At 42.1% G+C, this 18203-nt stretch overlaps 1 protein-coding gene across 1 annotated transcript in view; it reads right to left on the bottom strand.

The window, feature by feature from the left end:
* Nucleotides 1–403: 403 nt before the first annotated feature.
* The window catches only part of LOC143963677 (CD276 antigen homolog), a 132619-nt gene continuing 114819 nt past the window's right edge, over nucleotides 404–18203 (bottom strand). Inside the window, exon 8 of the mRNA XM_077473387.1 lies at nucleotides 404–688. The gene's annotated coding sequence lies outside the window, so the exon portion shown is untranslated. The remainder of the gene's footprint in view (nucleotides 689–18203) is intronic.

Genomic DNA, 18203 nt, shown 5'->3' with positions numbered 1-18203 from the left:
ACATTCACCGCTCAGTAGCTAATCAACTCAGTCCTGTATTGAGCATCCACAGCAGTATCTGAAATCCAGAATCTGGATAGCCTCCATAATCTAGCCGCTGGTCCCAGGGAAGGATCCAATGTCAGGAGCAGAGGAGCATGATCCGATATTCCCCTGGGCAATATTTGTATGTCCAAGACCCTTGGGAGGACTGGACTTCCCGCAAAAGTCAAGTCTATGCGAGAGAATGTCTTATGGGAGGCAGAGTGACATGTAAACGTAAGGAGGAAAAGAGTGCATAAATGTAAATAAATGAATGAAAAACGAGCTAGCTGCACACCCCTACGTATTCGAGAGAGAATAAAAAAAGAAGAGTTCCCCTTGGGGTTTTCAGGCAGCCACAAGAAGCAGAGATAAATCCGTAAAAAGTTATATTTATTTTATTGATTCAACGGCTTATTTGCCATCATAGATTTAAAAATACAGGCTCTGGTATATAATATTATAGCATATCAGTGGATAAACAGTATATGCAACATTTAATACAAAATAGGTTACAGGAACAATTTACAAGTACAGCACTTTTTCAAAAGTTGCAAAATAGCACCCGGGCTGCCCCAATGCATTTCGACCTTCAGGGAGTCAGGGTCTTCTTCAGGGGGTAAAAAGCAACAAAGCCCTGGCGAAAGGAGTAGTTATATTGTATATTCTGCAGGTAATCAAAGAAAAAAAGACTTTCAATATAATAGGTTTTAACCGAAAAATTAATGTAATATCAAAACTTATTTCGATAATATTTACCAGTTCCACCGAACCAATGCTTTTCAACCAGAGACTTCTAATAAAATCTGAAAAACGGAACAGTGCCTTCCCTCAAAGGGTCATCCTGGATCTGCTGCCCCACTATTTTGACCCACCTCAACCACCCACCAAGATGGACACAGGGGGGGGGGGGAGGGGGGACAAAAGAAGGGGAGAAAAAAGGCGGAACACGACTTCACGGGGGCATCAAACGCTAGCTTACAAGAATTGACAGTGTCTGGAGTTTCCCCAGGGTGATCAGAGGAGGAGGTTATATTTATATATAATAATATAATAAAATATAATATTATATATAAATATAAATATTTATTTATAAGGTTTCATTTACTAAGCTACAATATGTGTTTTATCTTTGTAAGTTAAGCCAATAGTTTCTGTGTGGGAACTTTGTGTTCCAACAATTTAAATTTCCTCTTTCACAAGTTTTTACTACAGAGGTTAGAATTACGTTTTCAATTTTCTTTCTCATCTCTGGGCTATACCTGGTATAAATGTTATTTCCCCAGCCACATGCTTGAAAATTCACATTAATATGAAGGGATATTGTTTCAAAATGGCCATCCCTAGTTTGAATGCTTTCATTTCCCTCCCTACAGAGAGCAGTAATTGTTGTATATCTAGAACAGAATAATGAAAAGCTGTATTTGCACTTCACAGATTGCAATGTGGTATGCAATGCATTGTTGCATATATCATAAAATGAATACTGAACTTTTTATATTATAATATCACAAAGTTTTTTTCCTATTGCTTCATTTCAAATTTTGTGTAGGAAATACATAAAATGATGCATTTATGCAAAATTGATCTAGGACCTATATATCCACCAAACTTATTTTATTTTTGTTCATATTACTAAATGTAGTTGCTCTACAGTCTATAGGCCAATCGATGTGTATGTTAGTGGAGAATGTCAGCAAAAATATCACATTAAATGTATATATTTTGAGAAAATAGATTGTTTTAAGGTATAGTGTGGTAATGTTGATGTATCTTTCCCACACTTGATGTGCATGCCTAATCTTCACACCTACATAGAGGGTCAGAAGTAAAATAAATGATAAACATACAGAGTGCTTGAGTATATAACCTATAGAGTGCAGGTGTTGAAAGTATGTAACAGAGCCCAAGGGTTAGAAATATGTAGCCTATAGAGTGCAGGGGTCAGGAGTATGTAACATTCAGGTTGCAGGGGTAAGGAGTATAACACTTATACTCGAAAATTACACCAATACCTAGTGCATTTGTGGTAGTGAAACGATGTTAAAAGCACTACACTAGCCCTAGAGTGTACATGAATTTTAGCAACAATGTTGAGGATATCCTCTAACCTGCAACAATCTCAGGCAGATACGAGCAATCACATAACAGCACAGGAAGTCGTCAGTCACTAATAACTTCTTCATGGCTTATACATGTCACATTATCTACTGAAGAGATTTGCAAATAAGTTATTAGTGCCAGAAGGGTGGTATTTGCATGGATCACTGCAGGATAAAGCAGATCAGCAATGTTACTTCATGTCAGGTTGGTTGCGCATGCACATTAGAACCCCATAGGCTTTTATGGGGCGAGGGAACAATTAATCTCCTGGCCCAGAGATAAGCATTGCAACAGAGCACCAATGAAGGAGGATGGTGGATTCGATTAGCACAGTAAGGAGAGGGAAGGAAATGTTCAGAAAATGCTGTTGGAAAGTTTGTTTACCCTATATGGGGCAATTTCACCTGTGTTTTTCTATAAGCTAATGTATCGTTCTGTCAGCCAGCACCTCACTAGAACCCGAGAACCCCACTGCATACATCACCAGTGCTCCCTCTGTCCCTGTCTGTGCTCCCCCTTGTCACCTTTACAGGGACATGCAGAGAAGAGGTGAGGCTAAGCCCTGAGTTTCTGGGCTCTCTGTCCACTCTGCATTTGGCTTCAACCACTTCTCATTACTCTGGTGACATCACCATTGCAGGCTGTTAATGGAGATTATCTCCTAGAAAGTCAAAATATTTCTTTAACTGCCTGGAGACTTCAAAATCAGGTGTCTTCCTGGATTATCTGACAGTTATGAACTTGACAACTAGGCCTCTATTGTCAGGCAGTCAGACTTCCTGCTTCTGGGGCAAGCCACTGTGCACATTGTGTGTGTTCCTGAAAGAAGGGGGAGAAATTGCAAACTTCAGGGCTGGGAGAAAGATGAAAGTATTATTATAAACCCACCCACCACCTTCATTTCAGAAATATTGAGTCCTTAAATATTCCTGTGTATTGCTCTGAACTTTCAAACAATGTTGTACGCTATCCCAGATGTCTTTTCTAGCTTACAAACACAACATTCCCCTATGCAATGGAGATCAGGAGACGAGAAGGTGTTTGTTGTCCAAATCAGGAAAGCAACCTAGAGTGACAATGCGGCATCTTCATACACATAGTTCGTCGAGTGAGCTTTGTCATACTAGGACAAAATTATGTTATTGGCAGGGTCATCAAGTGAAAAGAAGGGAAAAATCCTGAAAAAAAGAAAACTAATACACCCAAACCACACTATCTTGAACGTAATGAAACCCTCCCCCAAAACCTAAAATTTTATAAAACCCCTAAATTAATTCCTAATATTGAACTCTTGTTGAAAAGGATTTGCTCACCGCAAAAAAAAAATTTTCTAAAACAAAATGAGCTATTTGGATATTTTCTGAAAAATAAGAAAGCAAAATAAAGCATAGTATCATAGAAAATATGTCTGCTAACATTGCACGTATACAATTAATTTGCATAGAACATGTAACAAGATAAAGATGAATGAACTGATCACAATGGTAGAAGAAAAGGCAATAGATTTCAATTACAATACTTGCCATGCAGTGTTTTCAAGTTGAGAATTTAATTCTAAGTTCAAATGGTATATGTAGTTTGAAAGTGTATTTTTATCTATTGCAATTTTACTCATAAAAATATCCTGGAAACCAGGTAGATACCTTGGAGCAAAGAAAGTAATAGAACATGGCAGGTCCATTTATGCAAATATCCTTCTATTAAAATGCATGAAATTTAACCTATTTCAATATGACTTTCATTTTGAATAATCAATGAAACAGAGGTTAAGAATAATCTCTTTGGTATTCCTACTGATGTATGACTTCAAACAAAAGAATTTCTTGATGAGTGACATTTACAAACTAGTAATACTGTGGTCTTACAACATTTGTTTCATATACATAGAGACAGGTAAAGGCAGCAAGAGCATATTATCAATTCATTTATTAATAGGATGAGCTGTGTGTTTGGCCTGAGCATAAATTCAGACCAAACATGCACTGTTCAAAAGTTCTGATTATATCTGAACTTCTGGAACATCCACCAGGACTTATTGGCTGAACATCCCAAGGCATTGCAAACAAACATAATTTGCCAAAATCTTGCACCTGTTGTCTCGTCAGGTGTAAGACTTATGGGGCGTGGCTAGCCTTGGACGAAGATGGCCGCTTAACTCCCGAGCTCCGTCTGGCCTGTGTCCTAAACTCCTGGTATTGGGGATTATTTGCTTCGTTTTATTAGCGGAACATGGGCACTTCATCCCGGAGCCGCTCGACATCCCGTTCCCGCTCTCCAAGGGACGCAGATACCCGTGCTTCATTAACGATCCCGGAGCTCTTCAGAAGCCAGGGACCTAATATGGCGGCAAACTCTCCCGCCCGCAGCCACATCGGAATCACGCTGACTCCCACAGATCAACCGCCAGCACCGGGGGCCAACCACCAGTCGCCCCATCAACACCCAAGCCTACAAGACCTGCGGGCAGTGGCGACCGACATAAAGGACACACTCACAGCCGCCATAGCCGACCTCCGCCGTGAACTACAAGTGATCTCTGGCCGAGTACAGGCGGTGGAAAATCAGGCTCTGCAACAACAACAGGCGATTCAAAGAACCGATCTGCGGGTGGATACCCACACTTTGCAGCTCCGTGACATCCAGCGGCATGTTGAGGACATTGATAACCGGGGCCGCAGGCATAATCTAAGAGTGCGCGGCCTACCAGAATCAGTAGACCAAGATCAGCTTATGCCGGCGGTGGTAACCATCTTTAATCGCCTGCTAGAGAGACCTCCGCAAACTGCCATCGCTATGGACCGCATTCATAGAGCTCTCCGCCCCAAGGGCAAAGAGGCAGACCCGCCTAGGGATATCGTTTGCTTTGTAAATGACTTCTCGCTAAAGGAGGACATTCTCAAGAAAGCTCGAGAACAAGCACAATTACTACACGAGGAACACCCAATTCAAATCTTCCAGGATCTGTCGGCAATCACGCTCAGACACAGAAGAGACCTCCGTCCACTGTTGGAGGTTCTAAAACGAAGAGAGATACGATACCGCTGGAGGTTCCCATTTGCCCTCCAAGCCACACATCAAGGCCGCATAGCTACCTTGAGAGTTCCTGAAGAACTAGACCTCTTCTGCCGTACGCTGGACATACCATATGTGGACTTACCGAACTGGTATGCCGATTTCCACATCCCTCTCCGCAGCTATTAAGGCTTGGATTCTGACCTAATGGAGACCCAAACCTCTCACCATCGGCGTCGTAGATCGCCGTCCACAGGCAGACCAGGCGGGGGACCTCAAGCCAGACTCCCCCCTGCAAGCCCGACGGCGGCGTCATTACCGCGGAGAGCACGCAGAGACCGCTAAAGTGGTAAGCATTGTCTCCCAGGTGTGCGTTTAGGTTTTTATGACTGTTCTTTGTCATAAACATTATACCTGACATGAAAACATCACTCTCTGCTCATTTAATTGACTCAGCTCCCAGTTGTGACTTCCCCACACTTGTACACTGCAACTCAGACGACAAAAGCCCTGTCATAATGATAACTACCTGGAAGCTCTTGCACCGAACTCTATGCGGTGTCTTACTCACAACCACGGTCCGTTGCTTACCTCTTCAGAGTGATATTTCCTCCCGATTTGCCTATGCTGAAGGAACTTTTATCTCCTGCTGGACTCTATGGGTAGCTACCCGACTTTCTTACTTTGCATAGCTGATTCACACGACCCGCCAATACGGGATCCGAACATCGATGCCCCTCCACTACCACACGGCGCTGAACATCCGTTCTTCCTCTCTGCTCGGGGGACGAATATATCTTTATATGTGGTCAACGTAGATCTTTGCTGCTGAGCGTCCTTATCTGACACCCAGATCTTTGTCCTAACACAGGCACAGACTCCTGGACGAGCTGCTGAGGGACAACCACTTGGCTTTTACACAATCAATAATTTTGTTTGCAGCATTGAATGTGAACTATCCATTAAATCTTAGTGGTCGGTATGTAAGTAGACTCGTAGATGCAATGCGAGTATAATCGATAATTTTCACTGGCTAAATTTACAATACTATGGGTAGCACTGGTAGAGGATTAGGTTCCAGTATACCCATTCCTGATTTTACATCCTATGAGAAGCAACGAATAGCTCGTCCCGGGGGGGGGGGGGGGGTGCGGGGAGGGGCTTCATATAGGGCGGTGGGAGGGGGGGGGGCTGTTGTATTTTCTGTTGTTGAGTGTGGTTTTGACGGTTGATGCGATCAGGGGGACTCGCTCTGCCCGCAGACTCCTCCCGTCTCGTGTGGGGCCTCCCCTGGCACTCGCCCCCAAGACAGCTCCTTCTCTCAGATGGGAAATTACCTTTATGTAGATTCATGTATGACGCTGAGCATTGATTACATACTGTTCCTCTGCTCAAGCTTTTAGACCGGGCTGCTTCACATTTCAGTGGGAAGTAAGAGGCACAATTACTGTTAGCATAGGAGTGAGTTAGATGGTTTACCCTGTTTTATGTTTTATGTTTGATATTGAATACATGTTTGATTTTATGTTACCTCTGCTTACAGTTCCGGATGCAGTCACATAGATAGGCTATCTGCATGGTAGATAGATCAAACAAGTGATCTTTTATTCATCTCGTGTTCTCTGTTTTAACACAGATGTCCCAACATCATATAGGGGTGACCCCTATGCACCAGAAGTTGCCCTACACATTACTAACGCAGTAATTTATTTGAACCAGACGCCTTGCTCTCTAAACGTAATAATTGTTCACACGATACAGCCCTCCCCTAACCATAATCCTTACTCTTCTGATGATTATGGTTTGGGCCACGGGCCGGACGGACGGTAGTTTATTGTGACACTTTACTTATTTGAAGTTGGTCCTTAGACCTCCATAGTGAATAGGTGGAGGCCACTGACCTTACTCTTTATCTATAACTAGAGTATTTGATTGTACGCATCTGCACCCTTGACTTCGTCTAATACTAAACCAACCCCACAACGGTGGCACCTTGATACCACATTACACACACACTTTTTTGACGCCACAGGCTATTCCTGGCAATTGTACATTTGTAGTTCCCTGGATCCCTAAGGGGTCATAGAGAACTCCCTGCCACTTACTATATAGTCCCTCGACATCAAATAGTCGACAATACTTATAGTTCGAGCCGAGCTCAGATTTCTGGGCACTTAAAGACTTCAAACACTAGTACAAGCCTTGTCTTATTACGACCACCCACCTCCCGGTTGCTGGGTCTTACTCTCCTCTCCGACACACACGCTACTCACAGATTCTCAGTTCCCTTTAAACTCATAGAACATAAATGCCTACTCGCACGGACACCTCAACGCCTCTTAGGGCGAAAATTATTTCGCTCAATGTTAAAGGACTTAACGTTCCAGAGAAACGTTCCAAGCTTCTCCTTACAATGCACAGAAATTTGGCGGATATCATTTTTCTGCAGGAAACCCACTTCAAGACAAACTTAATCCCAAAAATTTGTGATCATAGATACACCATTGCCTTCCATGCAACTTCCCCGTTAACGAAATCAAAAGGAGTGTCTATCATCCTCCACAAAAATTGCCCCTTCGTACTAACTGACCAGCTCATAGATATCAATGGTAGGTTCATCTTTCTTAAAGGTCAATACGCTGGCACTACTATCACCCTGGTCAATCTATATGCCCCAAATACTCATCAAGTTAACTTTTTTAGAGAAATAACATCATCTCTGATCTCTTTTCAAGAAGGGATAGTGATCTTAGGTGGGGACTTCAATGTTCCCCTCAACCCCATCCTTGACACATCCTCAGGCACATCTTCAATTCCATACAGAGCCTTGAAATCCATCAACTCCGCGCTGACGACCGTTTTACTACACGATACATGGCGAACACTACATCCAGACTGCAAAGACTATACGTACTACTCAGCCCCCCACGACAGATATTCCCGTATTGACTTCCTATTTCTCTCGCAGAAGGATCTCCCACTGTTACAAACCACTTCTATTGACCCAATGGTTCTTTCGGACCATCATCAGATCTCCATGACGCTACAGTTCCCAGAGACCAAATCAGCAGCTCCTATATGGAGACTCGACTCTTCCCTGCTCACAGACCCTGTCCTATTAACAGAAATCACTACCCATTTAAAAAATTACTTCGCTGAAAATCGGGGGTCTGACACCTCCCCTCTAAATAACTGGGCAGCCCATAAATGTGTGATAAGGGGAACCCTTATAGCCTTGGCAGCCAAACGGAGATGGGAAAAAAAGAAACTATACATTGATCTCCTAGCCCATATTAAGAAACTAGAGTTAGTACACAAACGCACCCAAGCTCTAGCGACGCTCCAGGACCTCACGAAAGCACGCGCGCAACTTCTGGAAATGCTAGATAAACAAGTCAAACGTAAATACATTCTGTCCAAAAAAACATTTTACGAATATGGTAACAAAACTAGCAAAATATTAGCTAAGGCACTCCAAGCCAAAAGGGCATCCACTACTATTCACTCGCTAACGGATCCTACTGGAAGACGGCTTCATAAATCTACAGATATAGCCAATCATTTTGTTCAATACTACACTAAACTCTACAATCTTTCCCCAACGGACCCGCACTCAGGCCTACCATCGAAACTTGACCGCATTAAAGATTTCTTACACCAATACAGCCCCGCTCCCATCTCAGATGATACGGCTCGAGACCTGGACTCTCCCCTGACGATAGAAGAAATAGCGAAGGCTCTAAAGCAACTTAAACCAGGCAAGAGTCCAGGCCCCGATGGCCTCACAGTAGCGTACTACAAGACCTTTGCAGATATTCTTCAGCCTCATTTTCTCTCGGCTTTTCAATCCCTCTCTGAACCCATATCCCCACCAGCCGACTTATTGCAAGCCCACATCACGGTAATCCCTAAACCCGGCAAAGATCCATTTGTTGTGACCAATTATAGACCTATCTCCCTATTAAATGTTGACCTAAAATGGTACGCGAAAACTTTGGCCAATAGAATATTGCCGCTTCTCCCTCAACTTATCGGCCTTGACCAAGTGGGGTTTGTCCCTGGTAGGGAAGCTAGGGACAATACCCTGAAAGCAATAAATATTAACCATTGGATCACAACCTCTCAGAAGCCTGGTTTTATGCTGTCGTTGGACGCGGAGAAGGCATTCGACAGGGTGGCATGGGACTATATGTCAGAAGTTCTCAAGGCGATACATCTACCCCCAAGAATGCTGAATCTAATACAAGCCCTATATTCAAACCCTACGGCAAAGGTTAGGGTTAACGGTCACCTGTCGGATGCCTTCTCCGTGTCGAATGGTACGCGCCAGGGATGCCCTCTGTCCCCGCTTATCTTCATTTTGACCCTAGAACCTCTCTTAAGAAGACTTAGAGCTAACCCTGACATTCGAGGAATTTATGTCAAAAGCCATACGTATAAGGTTGCTGCATTTGCAGACGATATTCTCCTCTTTCTCTCCGCCCCCCTTACTACCATTCCTAACTTACTACAAGACTTCGCCCATTTCAAGACCATCTCAAATTTGCAAATAAACTTCAATAAATCCAGTGCCCTGAATATCTCCTTACCCGAATCTGTCTGTTCCCTCTGTCATGCTAACTTTCCTTTTCAATGGAAAACTAACTCTATCACTTACCTAGGAATCCAACTTCCTGCCTCCTTAGCTGACCTTTACACTTTAAATTTCACTCCCCTGTTGAGGAAGATATCCGCTGACTTTCTGTCGTGGTCCCCAGAGCGCTTTTCCTGGTTCGGTCGGATTGCCATAATCAAGATGAACATTCTCCCACGCATCCTCTACTTACTCCAGACGATTCCGATACGACTTCCCCCTAACTTCTTCTCCGCGTTTCGCACATTATGCACACGTTTTATTTGGAATAAGGGCCGTCCCCGTCTTAGTTTCTCAAAATTGACTTCACCAAAGCTTAGGGGTGGAGTAGGCCTCCCCGACATTCGCAAATACCAGGTGGCTTGCCATCTCACCAGGTTGATTGATTGGCACATTCACGCACCACTTAAGGATTGGGTCAGTCTTGAACAAACCTTCTCTTCCATTCCCTTAACTTCCCTTCCTTGGATTAACTACAAACACCAGTCTAAAATGCACAAAACTCACCCTCTGATAGCCCCAACACTGAACGCCCTCCAATGGGCTAGTGTTCATTACGGCATCTCATCAGCTAATGGGCCTATGACCCCCCTTAGGGGTAATCCAGATTTTAGCCCAGGGTTACACCCTTCATTTCTAGAACCAGGTTGGCCTCACACCACAGTCAGAGCAATACACTTCATTCATAATGACACCATTTGCTCTAGAAGTGACTTAGCACCTCTTACAGCTCACGGCACCTTCCCCTTTTGGACCTACCTGCAGATCCGTCATTTTTTGCTCAGTCATCATCCCAGACCACAATGGTCCAGAGCGTTGACTCCCTTCGAAGATCTATGCTCTGTCGCAGAACCCCGTCGCCACTTGATCGCGCTCACTTATTCCCTCCTATTCAAGGAGTGTGATAAGTCAGATATGCGAATAAGGCAGAAATGGGCCTCTGATCTTCAGATGCACATTCCTGAGACGGATTGGGAGGATATTTTCAGATTTGTCCATAAGGGTTCAGTTAACGTGCACACTCAGGAAAATGCTTTTAAAGTAGCTTCCAGATGGTACAACACTCCTTATAAATTACACATTATAAACCATGCTAACTCACAGATGTGTTGGAGATGCAAGACGGCAGTAGGTACATTTATTCACATCTGGTGGACATGTCCACACATTGTACCGTTCTGGACAGAGGTTCACAGGATGATAACTGATATCTCTACCTACTGATTAGACAATTCTCCAGCTCAATTCCTACTACATTATTCGAACAAATCCTCACGCTCCTATTTTCAATGTTTAGCTATGCACATGGTGAACGCCGCTAGATTGTGCATCCCCTGCAAATGGCGTACACCCGACCCTCCATCAATAATTGACTGGTTTAATCGGATTGACGCAATCATGACCATGGAAGACCTTATACACCAAGCACATGATACCCCTACAAAATTCACGACCGTTTGGGCCTGTTGGATTCATTTCAAAACCACAGATCCATACAAAAGTATTATTCGGAACAGCCCTCCATGAGCACTAGTGCGAACTATTCTCATGACATTGTTTTACTGTACTGTGAGAAGCGCTTTACTGTACACATCCACACTACTTCTATATTAATTGGACAATTTTTCAGCATAGAATTAAACAACCTTACTAATACTTCAACTAGCTCTAGAGGCTTATGCTGCATCTCTACAATGGGACTTACCCACACCTGACAGCTCAGATCAACACAGACGATTCCACACGTTCTGGAGACCTACGGGCATTTATACTCACGCTACTACGGAATCTGAAATGTGACAGATTACTAACCATTATGTGGGAGGAGAGGAAGCCCACGCACTGATGTTTTAAGATACATTTTGTAATGTCATAATATGATATAATTTGATTTGTCTTAATTTACAGGGCTGTTCGGCCTTTGTTTTTTCTTTTCTTTAGCTGTGTTCCTTGATTTTTTCGTTTTATTTTTTCTGTACATTGAAATAACTATATGTTTGGCAGCGGCTGCGTCCGCTGATGTCCAGTGTTATCTATTAACCTGACCAATTGCTGTTGTTTATAAGCTGTTTTGCTTGCTTGTACTGACTTATATTCTTCAATAAAAATTGTTATAAAAAAAAAAAAAAAAATAATAAAAAAAAAAAAGACTTATGCCAATGATATTTTTTGTCCAAGGTTCCAAGGTGCTGCTACAGTTATACAGTGCTATATACAGTACCATATTCAGTGATGTATACTGCCACTGATACTTTAAAGTAAATTTGGATTTGTGTAGCTAGGGAGTAGGGGTGTCGGAAAATAATCGATGCATCACGATGCAGCCTTGAATGATTCTGCATTGATGCACAATTTAGCTGAATTGCAATTTGCACATTACATCATGTGGCTCTGCCCCCCAGGCAGAAGGACTGCTGGGTGTGGGCCATTGGCACTGCCTGCCTTATCACTGCCTCTTAAAAAGCCGGTCTATGAGTGGAGAGCTGGAGCGATTCTATCTCTGCCAGAGCCACTCAGCCGCTCCAGGGCGATGAGAGAACAATGCACTGTGTTTGAATTATCCAGATCGAGGCTTGAATATTACTGTCCAGATAGAGGCTTGAGCATTTAGCACCCAGATCGAGGCTTGGTTCCTGCAAAGAAATAGACAGCAGAGTAGGTTGTGAGTGAAGCTGGAAAGGTGATCTCTGTACAGTGGCAAATGGAAGAATTTGGAGCCAGGAGGGGTAGTGACCATGCTATGCTATTCCAAGCTTTCTTTGGGATGTGTTTAGTTAATTATAATCCTAGCTTTCCTTTACAGGCAGACCGTTATTTTTTTTTCAAGTGCTGGTAGACTAATACTCCTTCTGCTGGTGGGAACAGTAATATCACAAGGCAGTTTGAGACTGGAAGCTGCTCCAGTGTCATTAGTACTGGTACTGCATGTCATTGAGCCGGAAGTGTTCTGTCTTTGGAAGGGATAAGCACAGGGCAGCATTTCAGGCAGTGGGATGGGAAAGCCAATGTACCTCTATGTGTAGCCATACATTGCTGCACCATACATTTTGAATGGCAACCCAATGCACTAAGCATCGTGGTGCGCCACAATGCATAATAGTGCACTGCATTAAAATGTTGTGGCACATCTGATTTTTGGTACATTGGCAGCCCATTGATTTCAATGAATATTAATGTGTGACAAAACACACAATACACCCCATAAATGTAAATAGCCATACGCTGAACAAATTTAATTGGGAATCAGATGTCAGAGCACAGGAGGTTCTCCACCCTGACATCCCCAACCCTGGACTCCAGGAGGAGACCATCACACCTTAACCCTGCCATGTACACAGCACAAGGGATCCTCTACCTCTGATATTCCTGACCTGCAGGACTCCATGATGACCATCTCAACATCATCCCTTTGATTCTTCCAGCCTTCAGTCCCCCCCACCCCCATTTTTATCTTTGGACTCTTTCATCCTTCAGTTCCTATCCAGACCTATCCAGCCTTCCATTCTCTATTCATGGAGTCCTCCATGCCCATCCCCTGATTTTCATTCTTCCTTTCTTATTCATAGATTCTTCCATCCTTCAGTTCCTACCCCTTCCTCGTATCCTGGACTCCTCCATGTCCTGCTACATGCATGGCTCTTCCGGTGGGGAAGAGGGTCAGCATAGGGCATCCAGATCGAGGTTTGGTTACTGCAGAGGAGTAGACAGCAGAATAAGTTGAGAGTGAAGCTGAAAAGGTGATCTTTGTACAGTGGCAAATGAAGGAATTTGAATATAGGAGAGGTGGTGATAATGCTATGCTACTCTAAGCTTTCATTTGGGGTGTGCTTAGTTAAATATAATTGTGTCTTTCCTTTACAGGCAGACGCTTATTTTTTTTATACAAGTGCTGGTAGACTAATACTCTCTCTGCTGGTGGGAACAATGGCAATGGCAGGTTCCCAGCTCCCATTTCTTCACCAACATGTGGAAAGTAATGTTTCCAGGTCATTTAACCACATGATCAGCAGCAGGGTTCACATGACCACAAGCATGTGGTCCAGCAAGTATGGGTGGCATAGTTGTCAGCTGAGCGCTTGGTACAGATCTGCAGTTTTTTTACATTACACAGACACAGGGACAAATGTTATTATGATAGGGATAATATGATATTATGAGGGGATAACACTATTTTAGTACAGTGGATTAACAACCACTTTAATAACCTAGAAAATGACCATTACTTCTATCTAATGACCCTTACTTAGTATCCAATGTTCAACTGCCATCAATTTCAATGGGGTTCAGTTTGGAATGTGAACTCTGATAACCTTCACCCAACCGAACCTGGTTGCATTCAACACATCCCTTTTTATCAACAAAAGTCACCCATGAAGCCTAGGAAAAGCTCTGTAGCCAATCTTGGTATATACACATTGTCCCCCAATGTTTCAAATATTTCTACAGGCCTAAAAATAACCACTTTTTGTTTTAAATAAATATTTTTGCAAATTCTATATATAAAGTTATCTATGGACTATGTGTTTAAGAAAAATGTTTTGCCATCAAAAGTAATCTTTTCAAACTGATACTTTAATAAACATGCTATAAAAACACTGTAAAAAGCAATGACTGTGTGACCCGACACTAGCGAAATAGGCTATTGCTTGGTATACTGAGAGGTAAGTATATTTTTCATGGTATCTTGAGAATGTTCATAGTGCATGTTCAAATTACACATGACTGATGATGACCAGTAAAGATAAACCAAACCACATGGATCTAGCAAATCAATTCAAATCTTGGCTATTCTCCTGGATCCAATCACATTTTTAAATTAATTGGTTAACAGGCAGAAGCATAAATCTGATATCTATATAGAAATGTGGAAGTTTAGGGTGTTGTATTTTTCAATACTGATACCAGCCCATACCTCTTCAATATTGGGCCATTGCTTTAAGAGAAAAGAACTAAAAACTGGCGTGGGGCACCTCCTAAAACCCCAGCTAAGGTAGGTTCCCCTAATCATTGACTAAATGGAGATAAGTTTGGTTCCCCTAATCATTGACTAAATGGAGATTAGAGTGACAAAATTATAAAAGGACAAGCATTTAAAATGTAGACTTCAGTCCCAAAATTTCTAGCCAATTAAGTAATACCTCACTAAAAGCCATAGATTCTCTATGAAGAAATACTAGATGGATCTGATCTTATTTAACTTTAGAGATGTCTTGATCATAGTTTTTCCTTATCTCTCGCTGGTCCTCTACTTCAAGCAGCACATAAAAGTCCCTTGGGTCTCTTTTGCCCTTAGGTATTTTTTTTTTTTTTATGACAGCTATACAATACTGCATAATGCTATATTCATTATTCAGGTAAGGCCATTTGCTACAACTTATTTAAAACTTTTAAAGATGCAAGTATTGCTGTTGACAGATGTATGTAGTGCATAGCAATCAAAAACAAACACGGGTGTCATTAGGAAGTGTCACTCATTAAAATATTTCCTGTGGTTTAGCAGTTCTGTAAGCATAATAGGTAGCACCGGCAAAAAATGCTTATGAAGTGTGGCATTGCTTTCGGCAAAACTGCTTATCTGGATGACACTGTGTGTCACTTTTGAACTTTGCCTTGGCATCTATAAAATTACATTTTCATCATATTGAAAGATCAAGCTCTCTGTTCTGACTCACGTGGGTCAACATTTTGCAGATGACTGGATTTAGCACTTGAACCTTAAACCCTTTGTGAATAATTTTGTGCACTGATGTTTGATAGCCAGGGGCACGAATGTTAATTTCCGAAGCCAGGGAAGAAGTGTCAAAGCATAATGAATTTCCTTTATGCATATAAAATAACATGATCCTCAGGTCTGGATTCTGTTGTTCTGCTTGAAGAACTGAGAAAGTTGTTTGAATCTCACAGAATTATAAATCTGTAAACACTGGAAATAATATTCTAGGATGTAGTCCTAACTGAAGATTTATGCTTTCCCCCCATTATCACTTATTATGCATGATGTATATAAATTGTACTGAATATCAATCAGTCAGAAAGATAGGGGCAGTCATATATTACAGATGATAGAATAATGTTTCCTTAGGTGTTTTTTGCACAGTGTTGCACAGAGTGCTTAATATATTAATAAAATACTGTACATGCAGACATTATTGAGGCAATAAATAGAGAGAATGACACAAAATGCCAGATTGTAGGACCTGTGTGCACAATGTATGGGACTTGTGCTCAAAGCCTTCTTCATCCACAGAGATTTGTTTGTCGGTTCTAGATGTGCAAAATTAAGAGTGTCCCAATGGGATAATGATGGTGTGGTGATATCATTATACATGCAGACTTGGCAGATCTGAGTTAAACTGCTGATAGGTTATGCTAATGAGTCCAATAAAGGACCCCAGGAGACCCACAGTGCATACCAGGGAGGTTTAGTATGCTGTATATTTTACATTATTCATTATGACTTTCCCCTATTTCTGCAAGTAACTGTCTATGGAGATTTCATCCACCATACTTTAAAAAAGCAGATGTGCATTTCCAATTTGACTGTTTGGAAGTAATAGAGAATATATAGTGAATATATGGAAAGCATTGCTGGGTGCAGTCAAGATGTGCTTTACCAATAAGAGAAAAGGGTTTGTTAAAATAGCTTTGTCGCAGAATAAAAAAAAAAAAATTAATACTTACTTAGTACTTACCTATGTACCTGCCCATTTCTTTAAGTGTTACTAAACCCAGGACCCTGCATTCACTATATCTGGTCTCCCACAGTACACAGAACATGGAAATGCAATTATTTTAGTAAATGTAAACTGCTAAATACCTTTTCTCATCAGAAGTATATAGCAGTTATGTGACTTTTATCAGTGTCTGGTTAAAGCTTGTAGGAGGAGTTTTCAATCTCCTCTGACTGTCTTATGAGGCTTCAGGACCCCTGACTCTCTGTCTGGACAGTGCTGATTGGCCCTGTGCTAATCACATACACTAAATACAAAAAAACTGTGTAGCAATACACACCAAACTGAGCATGTGCAGAGTGACTCAAAGGCTCTAGGAGATGAATTTGGGACAGTGGGAAAAGGGGAGCATCAGAGAACACAGGATCAAACAGCATTTTTACACAATGCTGGGGATTAACCCCTTAGGTTCCACAGTGAGTATAACGAGCATGCTTTACTGCACTACCTATCACAGCTAATCAGAGTACCCGAGTACCTGCCCCAGTCCATCTGAGTACCCGAGTACCCGTCACAGTTCATCTGAGTACCTGTCACAGTTCATCTGAGTACCCGAGTACCTGTCACAGCCCATCAGAGTACCTGTCCCAGTCCATCTGAGTACCCAAATACCCATCATAGTTCATCTGAGTACCTGTCACAGTTCATCTGAGTACCCGAGTACCTGTCACAGTCCATATGAGTACCTGAGTACCTATCACCACCCTTCAGAGAACCCAAATACCAGTCACCAGGCCATCAGAGTACCCAAGTACCTGTCACCAGGCCATCAGAGTACCCGAGTACCTGTTACCAGGCCATCAGACTATCCGAGTACCTGTCACCAGGCCATCAGACTACTCAAGTACTTGTCACCAGGCCATCAGAGTACCAGAGTACCTATCTACAGCCCATCAGAGTACTCGAGTACCTATTTGCAGCCCATGCCTCAAAGAATATATACGTTGGGGTGTTTGCTTTCCAAAATGGGGTCATTTTGTGGGTAATTTCATTGTCCTGGTGCTCCAGGACCTTCAAAAGTGTGATGGGTAGGAATGAAATGAGATGTGTAATTTATGCTCCTAGAATGCCTGAAGGTACTACTTCAATGTTCGGCCTCTCTATGTGATCAGGCTGTGTAAAAGTCCTACACATGTGGTATCGCCATACTCAGGAGGAGTAGCAGAATGTGTTTTGGGGTGTAATTTTTGCTATATACATGCTATGTGTTAGAAATATCTTATAAATTGACAACTTTGTGTAAAAAAAAAAATGTGTTTGCTTTCCAAAATGTGGTCGTTTTATGGGCAATTCCATTGTCCTGGTACTCCAGGGCCTTCAAAAGTGTAATAGGTGGCTGTGAAATCAGTTGTGTAATTTTTGCTCGTAGAACGCCAAAAGGTACTACTTCAATGTTGGTGCTCTGTATGTGGCCATGCTGTGTAAAAGTCTCACACATGTGGTATCGCCATACTCGGGAAGAGCAGCAGAATGTACTTTGGGGTGTAATTTGTTGTATGCATATGCTGTGTGTGAGAAATAACCTGATAATATGACAATTTTGTAAAAAAGTAAAATAAAATAAAAAATCTTCATTTTGCAAAGAATTGTGGGAAAAAATTACAACTTAAAAAAACTCACCATGCTACTTACTTAATACCTTGGAATGTCTACTTTCTAAAAAGGGGTCATTTGGGGGGTATTTGTACTTTTCTGACTTGTTA

This window comes from Lithobates pipiens, unplaced genomic scaffold (genome assembly GCF_037356315.1).
Source record: "Lithobates pipiens isolate NorthernLeopardFrog02 unplaced genomic scaffold, aLitPip1_a1.2 Scaffold_8, whole genome shotgun sequence".
NCBI lineage: Eukaryota > Metazoa > Chordata > Amphibia > Anura > Ranidae > Lithobates > Lithobates pipiens.
Note: the sequence above shows the minus strand (reverse complement) of the source record. Positions and strands in the feature narration are given on the sequence as shown.